Source organism: Phoxinus phoxinus (assembly GCF_949152265.1).
Source record: "Phoxinus phoxinus genome assembly, chromosome: 25".
NCBI lineage: Eukaryota > Metazoa > Chordata > Actinopteri > Cypriniformes > Leuciscidae > Phoxinus > Phoxinus phoxinus.
In genome coordinates, this window is record NC_136900.1 from 20,052,485 (window position 1) to 20,074,735 (window position 22,251).

At 34.6% G+C, this 22,251-nt stretch overlaps 1 protein-coding gene across 4 annotated transcripts in view; it reads right to left on the reverse strand.

Annotated features, from left to right (window-relative positions):
- The window catches only part of otud7a (OTU deubiquitinase 7A), a 79,881-nt gene that overhangs the window by 47,985 nt on the left and 9,645 nt on the right, over positions 1-22,251 (reverse strand). For 3 of the 4 annotated variants that reach the window (XM_079603254.1, XM_079603256.1, XM_079603257.1), the window contains exon 2: positions 2,348-2,469. The gene's annotated coding sequence lies outside the window, so the exon portion shown is untranslated. Of the gene's footprint in view, positions 1-2,347; positions 2,470-4,839; positions 4,945-22,251 lie in introns of those variants that run through there. The other variant, XM_079603255.1, reaches the window with a different exon arrangement.

The window sequence follows — 22,251 nt, forward strand, 5'->3', positions numbered from 1 at the left end:
AGAGCGAATTTCCAAACGATTCAAATCCACTGCACTTTGAGTAAGACTACAAAACCTGTAATAACATTCTGCTACAGCCATTAGAGAAGCCTGACTAACCCTGCAGAATTAAACGCACGATTAGATCATTCACCCTCTAAGAGACAGAACACATTAACAATACCGGCGGCTGGTTTCTTTTTGTGCTTTTTGAAACTGTAGGTCACATCTGTGATGCCAGATCTTGTCAGGTTCCAACAGATGGCAGAATGATATAATCGCAGAAAGCCTGATGACCTTTACACAACCTGTGTGGTTAATACATGTGTGAAAATAAAAAATAAATTAAAAAAATACAAATATAGAACATATTATAAATATAACATATATACATACAATCTATACTGTATAATAACTCAATATTCAGTTGTAAACATTTCAGGAATTTTGCTTTTGAAATATGATTGTATTTTTTATGGATTTAAAATCATTTAGCAATTATATCATACTTACTATTAGGGCTGCATGATATTGGAATGTTGTTTTTGTTTTTCTGCAATATAGGCTGCAATATTAAAAGATACAGGATTTTTTGCTAGATTACTTAAATTTGGAAATAATTAATCATTCAAGAGTGAGTGGGGTGATTTTTGAAAAAGTGGAATATATATATATATATTTTTTTTTTAATATATTTTTTTATATATCTGGAATAGTACTGCTCGGGACGTTTTTGAGAGTAAAATCCTTGTAAGGCTGAACAAACTTTTTTCAAAATTTGGGTGTTCATACTGGTGTTTACTTTTTACAAGAACCAACTTCAGAAAGCATAAACTCAAAGTTAAAATTGTGATTATTTTTAAATAAAAATATTAAACAAAATAAGAAATATCTTGTAATAATACTATTGTACTGTAAAAATATCCCCCCCGAAAAAAATATCTTACTGTAAAATGACATTACTAACACTAATAATATTTTTTACATTTTCAAACATTAAACCATCAAGCTGTTATTTTGAAGAGTTGCCAGCGAGATGTATCATGAGATGTATCATGATGAACTACACATGTAAATGCTATTTGACAGTCGCACTAAGCCATATCGCCATATTGATTATATTTCAATAATATATTATGCAATGCATCCAAGAAAGCAAACAAGAAACGGCTAATCCTGAACCTGTATATATCTATCATTACATGTTTTTGTGTTTAAACACAACACCAAAAACACCAAAAACATATATATCTCCATCATATCAAGATAAGGAAACTTTTTTCTTGTCATATGCCTTGCATTATTTATCAGAAAGCCCAGCACTTAAGCAGCAGTTTAGCTGACCCACTTACATCCTGCTCTTTGCTTTGTGAGGTATATACGTATGGGGCTGCGTTGGGCCGTGCCGTAAGCAAAACCAGTTCGGTAACGCACTCAAACCATTAGCTCAAAATATCCAGCGGTTCCATATTTAAACCACTGGAATGTACTGTATTTGGGTATAACCGTTTATAAAACACCTCACATGAATTTAAATTACGGAACCACTGCCCCGAATGACCCATTCTGTAATATATATATATATAAAGGCAAATACCATCACAATGATCTTCATCCGATAAAACTCAAACATGAATATGTCAAAAGCCACAGCCCAAAAAAACTTTAGTGCAATCTTAGCCCAATGTCCTTTCTAGCATGTGTTTAAGATCGGGATTTATGTTGTGATTAAAGTGGCCACAGCCAATTTATATATATACATTATATATATAAAAAATTCTGCTAGTGTTTCAAAACGCATTTTAAAAATGGTTTGTGCCCATTTTGATAACAGAAATAGCCCTCTAGATCTTCAGTGAACATGCTAACTTTAATTTCTGAGATCTCTACAGTATGAAAGTTGATTTGACAAAAGATAAAAAGTTGTGATAACAAATCATGAAAATATTTTTTTTACAGTGTACTTTTTTGTATATTTTGACCAATGAATTCCAGTTTGAAACAATAAGTTGCAGTTGTATATGATTACCACACATTTATTTAAAATAATTATTAGTAAAAATTACAAAACATTTTGTACAAGATTGTACAAAGAGCAGTTTCTAGCAGCTGAAATATTAGAGTTCGTCATACCGTGACTATAAAATGTATATAATTTCAACATTTACACAACTAAAGACCAGGTAAATCAACAAATACAGTGCAGAAAAATGTAAATGAAAATTATGCAATGACCGGCATTAAAATCCTATGTAAATTTGCTGAGCTTTTATCAAGCTTCCGTGGAAACTGATTCCGCGTGGGCCTCGTGAAGTTCCTCTGAAACCATCGAAATAAAAGACGAGCACATGAATAAAGGCATTCTTACTTTCTGTGTTCTCAATGGGAGTTGAGCAGCCACCTCTCCACCATGGTTATGTCTGCGGTCACACACTCCTCTGGTCTAGTCCATGGCTGGCAGGTGAGGGAGACTCGGGCTTAAACGCAGGCCTAGAATAAGAAAACGAGAGAGAAAACCGATTAGCGCACAAATCTCACATACTCTTGTGCCCTATAAACCACAGTAATGTTGTCTGACTTTAGGCACATTATGCAAGTGTGACCCAATATCCCACTGACCCTCTTAAAAAACCCAGCAATCTTATTTTGCTGTTTTTGTTCAAACACAGCAGTGGTCATAGCTGCAACGGAAAGTGAAAAGTAAAAAATGTCATTTTTACAGTCACTAACATCACTAAACAGAGAGTGAAAGCTATAGACACACGTTTATCAACAAAATATTCAAATTGTGTCAACAACTTTGCCTTCATTTATTTTGCCACATTTTAAAAGCATAGTTTTTTTTGTTTACCCCGTTTCAGTGTTGAAATATGTATATATATTATTTAATAAATATTATACATGTTCAAAGGTTTGGTGCTCAAGTGTTGAAAGTGATACTGCGGGAAAATGTTCATAACATTCAGGGGGGGGGCAATGAGATCCATTTTTGATAGATGGGACATTTGATTAGATCAGAATTGAAGTAGTAGAGATGAGGAATGTGAGAGCCGAGTGAAGACCGAAGCTTGAGCCCAGTATTCACTGATCACAGTGATGTAATGCTTTACATGAACTAGGAACATCATTCTCCTTCATGACAGATGACAAAGCCTGTCAACCATCTAATAACAGACATGAATCACAGCGAGTTTATCAAGGTATTTCTGAGATGACGGAGTGTGTGTGTGTGTGTGTGTGTGTGTGTGTGTGTGTGTGTGTGTGTGTGTGTGTGTGTGTGTGTGTGTGTGTGTGTGTGTGTGTGTGTGTGTGTGTGTGTGTGTGTGTGTGTGTTTGCTCACAAACCACAGGACCAGTTCTAGGATTTCAATATTCCCGAACATGAGTAGTTGTTGCTTATATGACTATTTCTTGTGAGAGGACACAAAGTCACATATTGAACTTAATATCAATGAATTATGTGTTTATTAATAATATAATAAATAAATAAATAAATGTAATTTACACCACCATCATTTACAGTCATTTACACTGTTTGTCAGTAAAAATCTTCAAAATCAAGACTTGAATTGAAAAGAGTAAAAATATCATTGCAATTTTTTTTTTATTTTTTTTTTTATCATTTTGAGACAAACTCCTGAGATATTTTTTCCAGGGCTTAAAATTAGGTAGGTTGGTTAATCATTTTACAAATTATTTTGAATTATGCTATTAGCCAGTGTCAAATAAGAAATAAAACCACAGAAAAAGAGATGCCATAATAATTTATGATAGTTTTTCAGTAGTAACTGTAGCAACTAAAGTAATTTTGTGGAAACTATGGTATTATTTGTAAGCGATGTGTGTGTGTGTGTGTGTGTGTGTGTGTGTGTGTGTGTGTGTGTGTGTGTGTGTGTGTGTGTGTGTGTGTGTGTGTGTGTGTGTGTGTGCGTGTGTACACTATCAGCGATGAGGTCATTCTACAGGCACAGAAACATTATGCATACACAATACATATTTGATGCTTCAGCAGGCCCAAAAGTCTCAGACGGCAGCAGTTTCTACAGCAAGAGTCCTTTGAGCCGCCGTAACCTCGACAAGCAAGAATCACAAGACATAATTCACAGCTGTGCATGCTGTACATGTCCCTCTCCTCCCTGTCATTTCATCCAGCACACAGAAGAACTACATGTACTTACTATTGGGTTAGGGTAGGATTATGATTTGGTTGAGGGTTAATAATTGCATGTAAGTTAAATATGCATCATTTACTGTTATTACTACGGTATGTAACATATGTAACAAGGACACTGCAAAATAAAGTGTTACAGAATGCTCCTAAAAACTGACAAAACTATTTTTTAGTCAACATTTGAAGTGGATCAAAACATTTCATCAAGTTATACAATACCCGATCTTGTCTTAACTTTTTTTGATCCACTTCAAATGTTGACTATATAGGCCTACAACTTATAAAAATAAAGATATATAACACTGGAGAACAATAATTCTTCACAGGTTTGCAATCTACATAGTATTTCTAATTCAGCAAAGGAAGATTTTTGCTTTTAAAGAAAAGGACTAACTTACAACAAACGGCTGGAAGGAACTACACTACATTCCTCACGGGTTAGTGACATCACCAACCCTAAAATGTAAATACATGAACACAGTCCATATTGAGAAGAGGAAAGTTGTTGTAAAAGAGTACATTTGCGAGTCAGCTCAAACTTTAGCATCTGTCTTTTCACATGTAATAGAAAGTCACTCTGTGTGCATCTCACAACAGTTCCTATAGGAGCGGTTTATAGATTACAATGACAGAATATGCTAATTGAAGATAGTTAACTCCACATCAGCAACGTAAATTCATCAACTAACCATTCAGAGACGTCCTGTTGCTTCTATAAGTTGTCACTTCTTTTTGAGTCTCTCCATCTTTGTCTGACTCCGTTTTACCATTAAAGGCAGAACAGTTTCTGTCATGTTAGTGTGTGTGCGTGAGGTAATCAGCTGCTAACACACGTGAGATCTTGAAAGCCCGCCCTCTGCAGCAGCTCATTTGCATTTAAAGGGCCAGGCACAAAACAGTGCGTGTTTACAAACCCTCAAAAAGTGACAACTTTAACATGTTATATAAAAATATCTGTGGGGTATTTTGTGCTAAAACTTCACACACACACACACACACACACACACACACACACACACACACACACACTCTCTCTGGGGACATCAGACTTATTTTACCACATCTTGTGAAAAGGGCATTTTACCACCCACGGTTTCCAAAGAAAGCTTTTAAAAAGTATAAATGGAGATAATTCGAAAAACTGAAAAAAGAACATACTTTATTTATCAAACAATTATAACTTCCACCCACATGTGCATTCACAGAAAACATGAACCAGTTTGCTTACACGTCATCATGTCGCATTGACCTGGGAGCACAAGGACCTGAAGCCTTCTAGTATTTAAGAGCCCACGTTAACAAGCTGGAAAACATTCACAGTAAAAGTGTGAGTGCGAGAAAGACCCTCGCTCTCACCCCCACCTCCGATATAAAACACTTTCCACACGGCCACAGCTCACAGTCCACAAAGGAGCCGTTGTCACCATCAACAACAGCCACGCACTCATTCATCACATTTCCCTGTTCTCCCGCTGATCATCAATGTTTCCACGGCTAAATTTAACACAGTAACCTTCAGAATTGCGCTCAGAGGCTGCGAGGTTTATTTTCAGAGTGTCAGACGTCTGGCAGCGGTGGAAAAATGTGCCATCACACCCAACTGATATGCAAAGCAAGTGTGAGAATTATGGGAAGCAATTACTCACAATTTCTACATAATATGTACATTGAGTAAGTGCATGTGTGTGTGCGAGCGCAATTTTTTAAAGGTATTAAGACACACACACGAAAAAAAACCTCTAATATGAACTTAAATGTATCTACATATATTTTTGTACAAATGCAGCATAATATACAGTATTGTAATGATATACTGTAGCAATGTTATGCACAAAAATAATATAATTATAATATAATTTATAATAATTTAATATAATAATATGATTGTTAAAACTAAAATAAAATAATAAAAACTCAATACAATATGTATCAGATTCACAATCATATATTATAAAATATAATGGTATATGTTAATAAATTATTATTTTGTATTAATTAATATTTCAGTAGTATTATTTTATTATTATTTATAAATGGAATATTTCTTATTAATATTCAATTGTTATTTAAATAAAATTAGATATTAAGATATTACACATTAACATCATGATTTTCTGTAAAGCTTAAAAAGCACTATATGCAATTAAATTTGACTTGATAATAATATAATATAAGTTCAAATCTTAAACTTAATGTCAATGAATCATCTCTTTATTAATAATATAATATTTAATATCTATACATATATATTATATTATTATGAAGATTATTATTTATATAAATATATATATATATATATATATATATATATATATATATATATATATATATATATATATATATATATATATATAAAACTATATATATATATTGTTATATTGATGTATAATGTATAATGTAAAATTGTAACTGGATTTACATACATACAAATATATGTAATGATATAGTATAATGTCATTTAATATATTATATACAAAATAACAATATTAAATATAAATTAAACTTTTATGAGAAAATATGAATCACAGAAATGAACATGCTATTATATTATATTATATTATATTATATTATATTATATTATATTATATTATATTATATTATATTATATTATATTATATTATGCATTTATTTGTGGGTTATGTTCTGTTTTGTTGAATTTAATGTTTAATTTTCTGCCTTGTTTCCTTTAGTTCCTCTTTCTCCGTTCTGTTTAAATTTGGTTCCTTGGTTATATTTATTCCTTTGTTTGTTTGTATATCCACCCATTAGTTCCACCTGTATATAGTTTAGTTGCTTTTTATACCCCTGTTTCAATTGTTCTTTGTCAGTTCTCATTTTGTACTTGGTGTGGTTTGCGATTTCTACTAATTGTCTGCAGCGATCTTGAGTTTAACCTGTTGTTGTGCATAGCAGCCACACGCTAACAATATATGCCCAACATATTTTATTTTGTCTAGAGACATGGAACCGACACTGCTGTCATGTCTATAAAAATTGATGAATGTACATACTCAAATGAATCCATCGCTGATCTATGAAGCTTTTGGTAAAGAAAGGTTAAAGAGCTCTGCTGACACTCTTGGACATAATGACCAACATCGATCACACCTGCCAGTGGAGACACAGCATTCACACAACATCTGTGTGTGTTGCATTATTCAAACGTTCCTTACTACCGCTTCCACAGGTGCTCTTCAGGTACATACACATCTCACACACACACACACACACACACACGCCTGGCTGCGTTCCCTGACTCTGAGCCTTCAACATGCAGCCGATTACCTCATAGACCTGCAAAGCCAAAGAGACACAGCTGCAGGTCTAGCGACCCCAAGGAATTCTGGGATACAAGCCCAGCGATGAAAATAAGACTCAGGACATGTCACGCAGTGCTCACTCATCCATGTGTGCTTTAACAAGGCCAGACTCAGAGTTTACAAAACTGTGTGCTGCCTTCTCTAAGACTGGCACACTGACTGCATACAAGGAGCCATTCAAACCCTCGCATGACGCGCTTTCTTTGTTTTTGTTTTTCATATTAATCGAGTCATTAAAAGCTAAATATTGCAGGTTAAGCTCTATCGACAGTAACGTTGATTAGGAACTCATTCCATCTTTTTTGTTTTTAAAGGTCTCGATAAAATCATAATTTATCAAAATAATAATAATAATAATTCTTCAATTCAAAGCAACAAATCTTTATTCTGTTCCCGTAGCATCAGTCATTTCCATGTGGCTATGATGTTTTTGGGACATGTACTATGGTAATACCATGCTATAATTGTAATAACAATAACTTAAAAATGATAAGTGGAATATGGTAATCATTTAGTAACAAAGTACCAAGGTATACCATCTGATACCATCTGAAGTCAATATGAGTGACTTTACAATTTTCACTCTTAATACATTTTTCTGTTCTTAAAAAAAAAAAATATATATATATATATATATATATATATATATATATATATGTGTGTGTGTGTGTGTGTGTGTGTGTGTGTGTGTGTGCGTGCGTGCGTGTGTGTGTGTGTGAGCAGAAATAATAATTGTGTGAAAAATTATGATTTTTTAATGATTTTAATTAAATAAAAAATTCAATTATGAAATATGAAAAATATATATATATATGTCACCAACTACCTGTCATATATACAGTAGAGACAATAATAGTAATAATATGAATAATTATCATCTTTTAAAATAATTATAAATTTTCACTGTAGTAAAAAACAGAAATAAAATTTAAAATATTTTAACAATTTAAAAATTTGAAATTTTACATAACATTATACATTAATTATATTATATTATATTATATTATAACCACAACTCTTCATGTGTATCATGTGAGAAAAAAATCTTGAAAGTTCTCCGATGTTCCCATGTGCCTTAATACTACTGAACACACATTAAACAAACATTTTCCTCATAAATCACTTTTGCAGTTACAGCAAGACGATTATGAAGATAGAACAAATAGATGAGTGTAATTATGGCTCCAGCGCTGGCTCATTTGGCTCAGTCTTCGATACAGTGTGTTTTTGCATAATGTGGAGGGTTTGTTGTAGGTCTACTGCGTGTCGTGCAGAAGCTTCTCACGACCAGAAGAACTTGCTTCCGTGCTGAAGCCTGTGTCACCACAAGAAAAAGCATCAGGCGAAAGGTAGAGAGAAACAGAGAGAGAAAGAGAAAAATACCAAACCACTGTAGCCTGTTTACTGTCTGGTAACAATGAGAAACTAGTCCAAAGATCAAACGAGTGATAACTTAATACTGAAAACTCGAAACGAACATTAAGTGAGCCAGGAATCATACATTTTCTAGGTGCAAACTTTTGATTTAGGCCAGTAGTAACCATTCAAAACATCCCAACAATAGCCAAATAACTTCCTACATGTACATAACCAGCGTTCCCCAGTACGTGGTTTTCCCGCCAAATTAGGCTATTTTTACACTGTTGCCGCGGGTTGTTTTTTCAGGGGACCAATCAATGCAGCGCCAGGCGCGGTGTCATTTTCGCGGTTGTCTTTTTCACGTCCTCCGGCACGTTTTTCGAAATAGCAAATGCATTTGCGCCTCTTTGTGCGCTCATGGATGTGCTGGTGTGAGAACGAAGTGTATTCAGGCGCATTGTTGGCGCGTTGATATTTTGAGGCAACTGAAATAGACTACGCAATTGACCAACAAAAACCTGATCTAAAGTCATTGCGCGACAACCAACAACTCATTTTCTACAGAAAATCTAACAATCTAGTTTTGTTACAGTTAAATGGTCGCTAATAGCTAGGCGTTAATTGAAGCTAAATTCCAATTCTCAGCTTGAATCCCTGTAGACACGCTTGTTTGCGCTGCTGACAAGTGAGAATTTCCCTGAGACTAAGGTGCTCGCACTGCACTATTTCCGTCAAACATCACCCCTTAACATTAACACTGATTTCCCATCTGGTGACTCCTACTTATAAATATTCATACAGGAAAAGGGCGTGGCTTACTAATAATCAATGTGTTGGAGGACAACAGTTAACGAACAACACTATGTCTGTGGATGATGACCGATGATGAAAGTATGGACTCATAACATACCAGAACATCCTCACGGAGACACGTAAAAAGGACATGACCATACAGAAGCATTTCTCCAGTGGATGAGGATGTGAGTCAGCAAAAACACACAGGATAACTATGCTAACTATTCTAAACAGATGGCCTTTTACTAAACTATCTAATAACCAATTATCAGTCCTAAATATTAAAATATTAAATCCAAATTGCCGTAATATAGAGTGGATGGTATGCAATCTGTTGCTCAGATTGTTAGCATGCTAACATTCAGAAGCAATGTTGTCATCGCTAGGCTAGCTGTTACTGCAGGTTACCGATCCCAGCTGTCGGCTAATACAAGCAACTAATTCATCCATGTTCATTGCTGCTGTGAGACAAATCAGAAAACACTAAAGTGTACAGGGATTTAAAAGAAGAACCAGCACCCTCCTGTGAAACGGCGCCTCCTTTATATTTAGCAACAAGCCGGAGAAGATTCAGTCTCTCAGACCTAGTTAGAGAGAAACACTCCTCTGTTCAAGTGAAGGCTTTAAGAATGACACAAGCTATCAAAAAGGGAAAAAGGCAAGTCACAAAGGGAGATTTTACTTAAAAAAAACCTTCGTAATAACGTTTGAAATACCAACTACTTGAACAAAGGTTATTTTTTTTGTCTATATCTGCCCATTTATTCAAAAATACATTAAAAAATGCAATTCATACTGGTGACTTGAATATGCATGTTTTTAATTTCTGTATTGATATTTATTTTTACATTTTTGGGGACGTGAAGTGTGAAAATCATATAGAAATGTTCCAGTAAAGATGTATAATATTACAAAAAAGTTTCTGTAACACTTTAGTTTAGGGTCCAATTCTCACTATTAGCTTATTAGCATGCATTACTATGTTATTGGCTGTTTATTAGTACTTATAAAGCACATATTAATGCCTTATTCTTCAAGACCATATTCTACATCCCTTAATCCAACCCAATACCTAAACTTAATTAACTATTAATAAGCCGTAATTATGAGTTTATTGAGGCAAAAGTCGTAGTTAGTTAATAGTGAGAATTGGAACCTATGTGACCAAAGTTTCTATTTCCGATGAATGCTGTTTATTAAATATTAAGCACCTTAACTATAATTTCCAACACTGATGATAATAATAAATGTTTCTTGAGCACCATATTCTTATACTTATCAGAATGATTTTTAAAGGATCATGTGACACTGAAGACTGGAGTAACGCTGAAAATGTAGCTTTACTATCACGGAAACAAATTACTTTTCAAAAGATATTAAAGTAGAAAACAGTTATTTTAAATTGTAATAATCTTGATAATACTGTATTTTGATTAAATAAATGCAGCCTTGGTGAGGATAAAATCCACTGAAATCCACCCAGCATAAATCGTCTGCTGTGTGTTTGAGTTTGAGGTTGAGTTTAGCACTAAAGTACAAGACTTGATACTGTATGTTGTCAAACCTCTCAGTCTCTTGTCTCAGACGTGAATGGATCTGTCTCTATGGGCCGCACGGCCTCATGGGTTCACCTCACCCACGTAACCTGCACCTGCACAGGGGAGGTATGGGGTTTTGTGTTTTGCTGACTAAAATCGGCCAACAGCCCAGCTGCTTGAGGCATCTCGACTCAACTAGCCCAAAACAAACACTCAGTATTCTCCACTATATTACAGATGTTTTTTTGTTCATAGAAACTGATCCTGTAAGCTGCATTTCCTACATGTTCACGATCAAATTGTCTGATTTAATATAACACCAGGGTCGGTGCACGGATAAATCATTTACACTAAATACTGCAATATTCCATAAAAAATAGAAATGGTCAACTTCATGGTGACTTGAAGTACCTGCAGAAGCATGTGTTCTGTGTTTGTGGAGATCAGTGAGGCTGGGCAGGGCAACACTGTGCCCGCTGGATGCCAGGAACACCAGATGGAGTCTCCACACCCCTCTGCTGGGCTCAGTTTAATGCCAGCTTTTCAAGTTAGACTCCAATGTGCAATCTAATAAGGGTGATGATGACATAATATTTTCATTAGCTACCGCAACTCTTGGTTTCGGAAAACTAATTCAAAACAAAACACCACTGTAAGCATGACAGCAACTTTTTCCAAGCACATATAAACAAAAAACAAGGTATTTATCAAACCACTTTAAATTGTAGGATTTAGCTGTAAAAAAAAAAAAAAAAAAAAAATCTGTTTTTGTGTCACTTTAATTCTGTTTTTTTTGTTTTGTTTTTTATTATGAATTAAATAACAAATAATACAAATAATGCAAAATTGCCAAAATAAAACAAATTCAAATATCATATATCGTTATATAATGATATTCTAATATATAATAGTAATATATAATTAGATACTTTTTAATGTAATAATATATCTAATGATATTTATATTTACAGTTGATTCTTGCTATGTATTTTATCAATAATAATAATAAAAAAAATTCCAGAAAAATTTATATTTATGGATACATTTATATTTTTATATAAACTCTGGCAAAGTTTTTTATTATTTATAATTATATACTTATTTTTAAAATTATATTTATTGATACTTTTATCACATTATGACAATATTACAAAAATATTCTTAATAATAATAATCTTAGCACGTTTTGAATTTGTTTTGTGATTAAATAGAAATAACTAAGCGTAGTGAATGACGGCCAGTCTCCTTTTCATCGCATGTCACAACAACAAAATAAAATGTGGGTGGAAATGACAAGCCACGCAACATTAAAGACAGTTATGAATAATTTGTCTCTGTGATCGTGTTTTGCGTGCCTTTGCATTCACAGGAACAGATTCTTCACCGATACAGATCTTCACAGATACCAGACTCATTCGCACTTCAGTTTACACATCTGTCATGTGGTTAAACACTGCATGGCCTCAATACAGAGAACCCATATGCTACAAATTATTAAAAGATCAATTAAAAAACTATTTAAAGATCACTTGAGTTGCATTTGTGTGCCCTTTAGTCTGCGTATCAGCTATGAGGGTAAAGTCCATATTTTATGTGTACTGCAAAAAGTTGTCAAAATGAAATCTTACAAGATATACAGATTTAAAATGTATGCTTATTAATTTCTCTTCCCTGGGAAATTAAAAAAAAATGATTGATGACTCATCCTGCACGGCACAGATTCTTGTCCAATCAAATGCTCTCCAGAATGAGAATGCCCTGCCCCCTAAAACCCCCTGATCAGCACCAAATCATGTCTATTGGCTAGTTTTGTTTTGTTTTTAGTTTTTTAAATAGTGTTTTGATGTTTTATGACTAGAAAAATATTTTCCCAAATATAATTAAAACCAAACATTTTTTTTATTTATGACACCAATTTAGCAATAGATGTTACTTTTTTTATGATTAATTTTTTTTCAGTAATTTTTTTTTGTACTATTTTATAATAATATTAAAAATATAAAATTGCTAGAATAAAAATAAAACATAATTTTATATTGCATAAAGTTGACTAAATGAACTCTTACCAGATACACACATTTAACATTTGTTCACACATTTTTCTTCTGGGAAAATGGATAAAAATGATTGATGACTCATCCTGCACTGCACAGATTTTTGTCCAATCAAAGGCTCCCCAGAATAAGAATGCCCCGCCCCCTAAAACCAAGCAGCAAATCATGTATGTAGTCTATAGGCTACGATATGTTCCATCCAACCTTTCCTGTTTCAACAGCAAAGACCTCAACACAGGGGAAATAATTGGGCTTTTTGAGCAATTTTAATGGGGTCTTTACAATAAATAATTGCTAATGCAATTCTAAAAATCAGTAGGCTATATTCAAGCATGTAAAGACCCACATAGTAAACATTCTGCCAAAAGACATGCTTGTAAAACGAGGTCTCTGGTTCTTAATGGAATATGAAATCACACATTTACCTTTGTGTGGACTTGAAATCAAGTTCTGGATAAATTGGATAACCAGACAGAGAGATCGAGATTTAGATGTGACATCTTGTTCCAGCGTAATGTCATGATGTCTGGTCTACACATGACTGATGAGGTAAGAGGCTTATTCAGTACATTGAGTCTACGGTACATTTGCCAAACCAGACATTTTATGATAATGTGCTCAGCTGTGAACTGAAAACCTCTTTTGAATTTCCTGTACAAGACAAAGCTGCAATACAAACCGTCTAAATGGCTGAAAGGTCAACGAAAAGGTCAACGAAAGCCTTAAAAAAAGAAGCAGCCCACAATAAAATATTTTAAAAACAATTAATCACAGCCGTACAGTAAATGCATAGATAATTTAAGAGAGTTATGATGGCTCAGCTGTGCATAAAAATATGAATGGGATAAGAATAAGCATAGATATCATCATAGCTCATAATATCATAGTTTTCATGGATACCAAATATAAAATATCTAAAAGATAATTTCACAACCACCTAAATTAAACACCCAAAACATGCAGTATGAACATATGCTAAACAGGCTTCACTAGATTGTATGTTGTGAGTGGCGTTCAGTTATCATCTCAGAAATAAATGTTTATTTTGCCTTTTTAATACAATTCTGTGTAAAACTGTGAAAATTTTGGCCACATAATGAATCATTTAAGTTTGTTTCAGGTTCATTCATCAGACTGTAAATGAAAGGTCAAGCTAAATCTATTGCATTGTGGTAAAATAATTATATTATATTATATTATAAACATAATAATAATAACAATAATAATAAACAATAATTTATTTAAAATAAAATAAATAAATAAAGTATTAAAAAAATATATTCAGTGATTGACTTTAGAACTAAGTCTGAATTATGAATGAATCTTTTAAACGGGTTTTGTGAACTGAATCTATTGTCAAGATTTTCTGTGAATATATCAAATTCTCTTACAAGATGCACTGTTTTCTGTTGAAATTCAAAACAAACAGCTTTTATTTTTTAAATAAAACCCATATTGGAACGTTTTTGAGGTCCTCTGTTTTGAATAATTCCAGTATTAGTTCCCTATTTACTGTGAAAAGAAATGATTAAAGAAATGAAACTGATATCATCCACAAACACATGCCTTATTATTAATAAACATATGTTCCCAAAGTGAAGGGATACTGTTACACTGAACCGCAGTCACGGGAAGTGCTTCTGCTGCTGGAACCTGATTCAGATTCAATGACTGAATTTCAATGCAGAGTAGAAAAGGCTATTCAATCACTCACTTCCAATCTCTCCTCCTCCAGCCACAATGGTTAGCTTGTGTGTGTGTGTGTGTGTGTGTGTGTGTGTGTGTGTGTGTGTGTGTGTGTGTGTGTGTGTGTGTGTGTGTGTGTGTGTGTGTGTGTGTGTGTGTGTGTGTGTGTGTGTGTGTGTGTGTGTGTGTGTGTGTGTGTGTTAAAAGCCGGACGGAAGACGGGAAAGAGCATATGTACCGGATCTGCTTAAGACTCAAGTCATAATCAAGAGCATGTCAACGTGTTCGGTAATAACTCCAGTCGCACAAGGTACAAGGCACTGTTATGTAGATCATAATCGGGATTCCATTAAAGCAAATGGGAATATTTAAATGGATAGTTCATCATTTATTTAGATTAAAACCCGTGTGACTTTCTTTTTCTGCGGAACACAAAAGGAGATGTTTTAAATGATGTGCTTATTGCTCTTTTCCAATACAATTGGAAGTGGAGTTTTAATAACAGCCTTTGATCTGTTTCTCACACAAAGCTCTGTAAAAATTATATGATCAATAAGTTATGGCAACATGTTTTTACATTGCTTTACCTCATCAAAATAAATCAAGCAATTTTCAACTTTTTTATGTTATACAAAGTTCAACTCATTTTTTAAAGTCAGTGTAATGTTTAATTTAAGTTGAAATGACATAAACATCCAAGTTGATTACTTAAAAAATATAAGGCAGCAACTTTTTTTTTTTTTTTTTTTAGAGTGTACCATATCACGCCAAAAGACTTGCCTGTAGTCATATGGACTACTTTTATCAGTTTGAAAGCTTGACAGCTCTAATTCTCATTTGCTTCAATTAAACTAAATAGCATCCAGGATATTCCTCAGAAATTCACCTTTTGTGTTCAACAAAAAAAAGATTCGTAACAGTGAGAATGATGACATTTTTATTAAATATTCCTTTAAAGGAGAACTAAGCATCATGGCTGAGCATTGTGGGAGAATGAACCACTTTGAAATGAGTGATTAGTTCTTACTAGCTGAGAAAAAAACTATCTGCATATTCGATTCCTTTTCACATCTATGGCATTTGAGGAAATGGCTTCATTAATTTTAGACGGGTTTATTAATGCTAGTTCGTCCGACACATTAGTTCCATTTCTGCACAAATACTCCCAAAGATCAATGAGGTCGGCCACGGTGGACCCATCTCATCTCTAGCATGAGGACTAGGAGGGCTAACTTCTGCTGGTTCAGGTCAAGTCTTTTCGCATGGAAACAACGAGTGGGGTTAAGTGTCGTGAGGAGAGCGCTTTTCGTCACCCCCTCCTTCCCTTTCTAACTTCGTCCCTGACGCCTCGGCTCGTGATCTGGATCCGCAGAGCCGCCAGTCAGACCGTGCAAGTGTTTGTTCCACCAGCTGACGGAAAACTCAAAAATACAGTTCTCACAGCCAGCAGGCGTCTAAACAAACCTGACGGAGAGAGATTGGCATTGAAGGCGGAAAAGTGCATGTATTTTTTACCTCATATTCATCACACTGATAAATACATATATTGGTGAAGTTCATAAAATCTCTGCATTTAGATGCCAAACGGTTCATGCACCAATCATATATGTCTAACCAGGGCTGTCGCTAGCGGGGCGAAATAACCTTTTAAATTGTCTATTATTATGGCAACATGTATACAATACAAATGTAAAACATGTGTTATATACATATGGCTTGCACGACAAATCATTTTACTAGTCAAACAAGTAACTGGTTCATATGTTTTCCTTATGTAAATAAGAGGTTGTGTTAGATTATTTTCGCTCATTTCCACATTTTTAAACGAACGCTCCACTTTTTTTGGAAATAGGCTCATTTTACAACTCCCCTAGAGTTAAACAGTTGAGTTTTACCGTTTTCGAATCCATTCAGCCGATCTCCGGGTCTGGCGGTAGCACTTTTAGCATAGCTTAGCATAGCTTAGCATAGCTCATTGAATCTGATTAGACCGTTAGCATCTCTCTCACAAAAATGACCAAAGAGTTTCGATATAAAAGCCGTAAAATGTCATGGTCTCATTAGTTTCTCCATTTTACATAGATTTGTGGATATCTTGGATGTGCAGAATTTGCAATATACAGAAAACTATATAAACGTGACAATTATTTTATATACTGGAGGATGACATCAATATGACATGCTTGTAAAACGAAAAAAAAAAATAAGTTTTTGGGTAAAAGGCTAATTGGTTGGAAATAGGCTGCGGAATTTTGCAAAAAGTGAAATGGAAACTTTGGTATTGACACTCAAAGTCTTCTTTTAGTTTTTTCTCTTTCTGCGGTTAGATGGGAACATTATTTTGTTCATGTACTGTAGTCCGTACACAACAGCCTACAGCAATAAAAAATGTCCAAAAATATTTTCCTAAAATGAAAAGGGCCAATTTCTTCTTTTAAACTCAGAGGTGTTGATTTGTATGGAATTAAATGACCAATTACTATACATTTGTCAAAAATCGTTGATGGTTTGTTTCTGAATGATGGGAGGAACACGTTATCTTTTCTGATTTAGTCCAAAATAAAATCCCCAGCTAATGCCTGTAAATCGTGACATTTTCCCACATAAAAAAAAAAATACTGTCCACTGAAGTAAAGGCAGAAAACAGATTTCGCTTGCTAGCTTTAGCAGTCTCTGTATGCATGGCTCAGGTCCAATCCTTTTCTAGTAAAGGCTCTGTGTTTGGGCCTGGACTCTCTACGGATTGGCATGGGAACAGACACAACCAACATGGCTTAGAACGCAGCGGTAGGTTGAGCCGGCTGAGCCAGAACCGGGCCTCTCCTTTTCTCTCATTGTGTCTCTCTCTTGTTTCTGTCCTACTTTTCAGCCATCTGAACAAGAGCTCAGCTAATGCAACATCAGTTGACCCAAATCTAGAGGGGTCCATCAGGTGATTTACATGAAGACAATTCCAAAGATTTCCCTAAATGAAATGTAATTTGTTATAGAGTGACACATGGAGCAAGGTGCAATTTTTCACAGATGAATGTCGACACTGAGGTGGCAGGTTGTCTTACCTGTAAAGATATTTTACTGTAATAAATCAAAAGCAGGGCTGTACAATAAATCAAATCATGATATGGACAAGTGTCTTTAAATATTACAATACTATTTACATATGAGGTTTGCATGTTCTGCATGTCTCTGTGTGAATGAGCGCCACAGTTTTGTCTACTACACACACACTGAAGCTCAACTTCTGTCTCTAGCTGTTCTGAGAACCACATCACCAGCATTTCACCATTTCGTATGAGAAAAACTCGTATATATTATAACACACAGAAACTTAAAGATCTTCATGACAACCTGTCAAAATAAAAGTTTGTTTTAACCTAAATAAAAATGGTGAATGATATATTTTTACTATTGTACAGTAGAATGTACTTTTAGAATCACCATTTTCTCTCCGTGTTTTAGTTTTAAAAGTAAACCTTTATTGTGTTGCATGTTAAAATTTCTTTTAATTACATTTTAGAAGATATTTAAATTTTAAATGTTTGATACCTTCATTTTATTTCCACCATTTTTTTTATAATACATTTGTATTATATCATAATTCCAGAAAAACTGACAACACGGAATTTCTGTAAAATTGCTGTAAAAAATGTGTATAAACTGTTAAATTGTTAAACGTATATACATTTAATTAGTTATCATTTTAATTAAACCATTAAAATGGAATCCAGAAACTTTTAAATGGAATTTGGGGGAAATAGAACAGATTTAGGGTCAGATTTAACTTTCTAATATTTAATTTAATCATTAAACAGAATCCAGAACAATCAAAACGGAAAATAAACTGTATTTTATAGGGCCCTACTCCAAATAACGTGCAAGTCCACGTTTGAGGCACGTACGTACAGTATACATAAACAATGCTAGCTTGTTAGATTTAAAACAGCAAAAACTACAACATCCTCAAAGGTCGATCAAGCATATCTGACTGATGACATTAAACCGCATTTACAAACAGTGTGGGTGAGGATTGATCATTACTCAACTTTGTTGGTTCTCAATTGCTTGAATACTCGACTTTGAAATGATGTAGTAGTGTTGGTACACAACAGCTCGTTGTTGCCTCCTGAGACGGTGCTGATGGGAAACAAAGGCTCAGAGGGACATTGGGAGGAGGTGACGTGTCTGTTGAGCTTGCTTTGCCTGCTGTGTGTCAGTTTGTGTCTGGGCTGTCATTTTCTTGCACCCATCCCCCATGACAGAGTAAACACCACAGTACGAATGTCACCGCTGGCCACCAGCCCTTCATCATGTGCCTGCGTTTGTCCAGCGAGGGTGTGTTTGTTTGTGCCAAAACACCCAGCGTCCCTCTTAATTGAATTTTCACTGTCTCACTTATGTGTCTCAACAGGGCTTTCTTCCAGATACGATTGACATTGCCCCCTCTCTTCCTTTAGAGAAGAGTCCAAACATCCGTATCCTTCACCCCTCCTTCATTCTTCTCTTTACGTCGTTCTCTTACGCTACTGAGAGATGCTTTCGGTCTAGATTTTTTTAATTCATGTCCTACTTCTGCCTAGTTGAAGTATGCAGAAATTCTCCAAATGTAGAGGAATGGCCTACTTACGTCTAGTGAGTATAATATAGAAAGAACATGAAGTTTACTTGTTCACCCAGCTGTAAAAAAAAAAAAAAAAACGTTTAAACGTTAGTGTATATATATCTATGGAGCTTCAAGTTTTGGAGCATCAGCATTTGCAGACCACTATTTGCCATGGACTGTTGGGTAATAATACAGAAACTAGTGTACACGGTACTCTAAAAAATGCTCGGTTGTTTCAACCCAATTTTGGGTCAAATTTGGACAAACCCAGCCGTTGGGTTACATTTTTTAATTACATTTTTAACCCAATGTTAGGGTTTGTCCATATTTGAAACAACCCAGCATTTTTTAGAGTGTGGCCAATGCTCATGATCATTGTTCTGAAACTGAAATTAACAAATAGGACACACTACGGTCTCTGGACTTCATGGACGTGCAAACAGAGACCATATAAAGTGTGCCATTTAGACAGCCATTAACTAGTAAAAACAACACAAATGGCATTTGCAACTCATTTTATTCCCAAAATGAAGGCAAATGGCTATCACAAACTAGAAGGGTTTTTACATTGGGTAGTTATTATAGGAACTAGCCACCAGGGGACTGGTCACCGAGAACTAAATTTCCCCCTAGGACCATTTTCCTGCTTGCATTCGCAACAAAAAGGCGAAATATAAATGCTATCTATCACTGTTTTCCATGTTCATGGAGATAGTTCCTGGAGTAAGTATGTGCCATTAAAAATGGAAGGTGCCTCTTTCATATGGCATGCGTTTGACTAATCAACGTATACTTAAGTCACTGGTTGAGCTTATTAAATTCCCCTAAAAGGCGTTTCTAGAAATATAATCGTTTGGTTCCTGCGGTCCAAACACGCCAAAAAGGGGCCAATAGTTACAGGAACTATGAAAATGTTTCTTCAGTGAGAAAAGCCCTTATGGACAGAGGTAAAATAAGGTGACCGTAACTCAGGGCATGTTTACAAGACAACGATGTCCTAAAAACTGAAAAGTTTTTCCTTTTCGTTTTTCATGTACAGATGACAATGTTGTCAAAATGATCCCCGTTCACACGGACCCGTGAGAACGACTAAAAACCCTGTACTATTAATGCCAGGCCAGTAGGTGGCGATGTCACTTTGTAAAGAAAGACTACGCACATATAGACTGAACACGTAATATGCATGCACATGACATCACCGCTTTCAATCTTGAATCTTGACAATAACGGTATAGTTTTCAAAAACTTGCACTTTGAAACCTATTCTCACAGTTGTTTGCATTTTCAGGCCCCCGACATGCCGCTGCCGTGTAAATGAACGGCCAAAATGGATTAAACGTTTTCCTTTTTAGTTAAAAAATGTGTCACGTAAACGACCCCTCAAAAGGAAAGTAATTTAAGAGATTTCAATGAAAGATTTCTGCATTTGGAATAACGTGCATCAGTGAAGAAAAGGCAGAAAGGGCAGATTTTAGCTTCCTTATTTGAGCTAACACACCCGCCTCCACAAATTTGAGCTATTGTTCACAAAACAGATGAACTGGTGTCAAATAAAAACAAAAGCAAAAAAGCAGCCTCAAAATGTCCAAACGCCGCCTCAATTAGAAGATAAACAACAACTGATAATGTTAGCATTGTTAACACTAACATGTGTGGCCATTTCTTAGCCTAATATTGAACAGAAAATGGAAATATTTGCTGTTGTAAAAATGAAGTGTTCATGCCACAAGATGCTCAAGATTCAGTGCATGTTGACTAAATGTTGACACATGGGCTTAAATATGTTTAGCTGTAACAGCAAAGTTAACAAAATTGAAGGCAGCTTCTAAATGTGGATTTTACTGTGCTGTCTAACAGCTAAAGCACAACACTAGCATGCTAACTGTGTGTGAAAATGTATAGGAGACAAAGACATAGCACTATTTAACCTCTTAAACAACTTCTGAACTATTTACTCCTGAAATCATTGGGAGACTGAAATCACTCCATGAAATACTTCTTAAAAGTTCATGGTGATAAGATGACGTGCTAACAACAGTATTACTGCAACATCCTGTAACACTTGTGACATCAAGAACATACTGTAGGTTAAATATTACAAGTGTGAACTAAAATCCCCATTCAGATTTTTACTCCTGCAGCTGTTCTTGAACAACAATGGAATCAATGCCAATTTCGTTTCCACATCCTACTCAAACATCTTGTAGATTCCTGTAAATGCATCACTGTTTGAGTCACACATGAGTCTAATGTGTGTAACCTGTTAAAAATCAAAACGTCAGCTAATTAAATTTCCAGGCCCACACAGAATATATTTTCTAGCTTATTCTGGGGGAAAATCAGGGGAAACACCCATACAATTTTACAGAATCTGCTTAAATATGGTAATAAAAACATTTATTTTCGTATTTTTTTTTTCTGGTGAAAGCAAAACATAAATTAAGAAGAATGCCAAAATATGAAATGCCATGGATTGATATTTACAGAGTAATCCACTATTTTATAGATGGGTGAATCATATTCACCGCCCATGGGATTTAAAATTTTGTCTTTCTTCAGAAAAAAATATTAGCAAATGAAAAAATTTTAGCCAGGGAAGTTTCAGAAATTTGGTAAATTAGACATGGAATTACATGCTTTCAAATTAACCAACAATATTTACATTTAATTGAACATTTTAATAATATGCATATAGGCCATATATATATATTTCCAATGTTATTTAAGGAGCTTCTGTCAACCTTTTCAA